At 30.2% G+C, this 2,063-nt stretch overlaps 1 pseudogene; it reads right to left on the bottom strand.

The window, feature by feature from the left end:
• Positions 1–303: 303 nt before the first annotated feature.
• Positions 304–1,722, bottom strand: LOC124893717 (annotated as a pseudogene).
• Positions 1,723–2,063: the final 341 nt, after the last annotated feature.

The following is a 2,063-nucleotide window of genomic DNA, read 5'->3' as shown; positions in this document are numbered from 1 at the left end:
ACGATGATAAAAAAAAATGACTGGCAAAAGATAAATTGGCTAGTTCTTATTATTTAATTAAGAAATCCAATTGTTGGTCATTAAAGAAAACAAAAGAAAGAATTTCCAATTTACAAGATATGATCTATCTGGATCTAAAGTGTCAATTCCAACAAATATTGAAGTAAAAAAAATTTCTTGATTTTGAAATGGTTTGCCATCTGAGCTGAATCTATTATTTTGATTTGTTATTTATTATTGAATTGCGTGGGTTTACATACGCATAAAGACCATAAAAAGAGTTTCGTTTTATGGTTCTTCATATACATTTTGTTTAATTGAATGAACGTTCTGATTCTCAATTTCTCAAAATACTTCAATTGGTACACGCAAGAAATAGGCTAATTCAGCAGCCTTTTGTTCAATTTCTCGTGGAGTCAAATTCTCATCAGTACGGGTTAAGGGAATGGGCCCCTGGCCTCGAATGTCCATATAAAGAACACGACGAGCATAAATACCCTCTTTAACTTCTATTCTAACGGACTGAATATCTTTTATAAGGAATCGGAGGAATATGCGACGATTTTTTCCTGAAAATCCCCAACAAAAAATACAGACTATTCCTTCCTTTATATTGAATCGATCATAACCACTACCTACATTCTAGGAAATTGTGCACCACAAATAAGAGCTAATAAAGAGACCCGCAATTCCGTAGAAAGACATCACGATTTCTTGTGAAAAAAAATGATTTGCTGAGGTGAAAAAAAAGATATCAAATTTCTACCAAGATTACTGGAAGTTCCAACTAATAAGAAGCCTAATGAACCTAAAAAAAGGATAAAGGCCCAGTAGAAATTACTTATTTTTCGAGACCCCGTTATAAGTTCTATCCATATATGTTCTGATCTCCAAGTCATACTTTACCCGATTGCATTTTATTAGAATTGAGATAATACCCCATAGAAATTTGACTTTACTTTTTTGTTTCCGAAGTAACTCTCATCAACTAGCACTAGTTTGAGGTGAACTAGCACTAGTTTGATGTCAACCTTTAGGAGTAATTCATCAAATTGGTTAAATATAAAATAATAACATACTCTTTATTTAATACGATCCCACTATACATATCGATATAGAGATTAACCGACTACATTTCAGCCATCTAGTGATCCTGATCTATTTGAAAATTACTAGAATGGATATATCCATATATCATGTTTCTGCAGGCATAAGAGTTTTTTCCTTTATGTTCGGTAGAAATCACATGTTATACTCTATTCCAATAAATAGATATCCGTGTTATGATACAAGTCCACGTTTTAAAAAAAAATGGATGAGATTGGGTCCCAGCGTATCTAAACAATCTTGTTTTTTTGAACATGAATAAATAAAGAAGCCATTGCAATTGCCGGAAAGACTAGGCCTACTAACGGCACAAAAATAGATGGAAGGTTCAAATTTGTCATAGAAGGGGTACCTCGATTTACTATATTGTATCTGTTATTATGTTATTATATAAATAAAGATATCTTGTAATAATTAAATAGTTATAATTAAATTAAGAATTTGAATTCTAATTAGATAATATTTATTATTAATAGAATTTGAAGAATTTGAAATTCTTAGTATAGATCTAAGTATCTATATATCTAAATCTAACTGAGTACGTATAATAAGAATAAGTGCAAAGAATGTAGAACTAAATAAATGGACTTATTCATCTCTTACATGAGAAAGATATGTATCATAATAAACTTTATTATTTTTCTTCATTTCTTTGTCTTTTGTTCTTGTCTTCTAATTTTCTAAAAATAGATGAAGAGATTATCGAAAGATTCGTTCGAATCCGACCCAACATGAATTTTTAGCTAAAATGGTTTTTAGGGAGATAGAGAAAGATACAAAACTCTATTATCTATATTTTAATTTCAAATTATATACCTAAGACAAGATGAAATTCATTTTATTTTCCTAATTTCACGAAAGGAAGAACTCACTCTTGGTGATAAAGGCTTCTTGATTCGTAATCAGGACTATAGGTCAAAAAAGAGTTATCCTCAACTTTAGTTTTGATTCTTTCT

This window comes from Capsicum annuum, unplaced genomic scaffold (genome assembly GCF_002878395.1).
Source record: "Capsicum annuum cultivar UCD-10X-F1 unplaced genomic scaffold, UCD10Xv1.1 ctg64249, whole genome shotgun sequence".
Classification (NCBI taxonomy): domain Eukaryota; kingdom Viridiplantae; phylum Streptophyta; class Magnoliopsida; order Solanales; family Solanaceae; genus Capsicum; species Capsicum annuum.
This window is presented reverse-complemented; position numbering and strand designations above follow the sequence as displayed.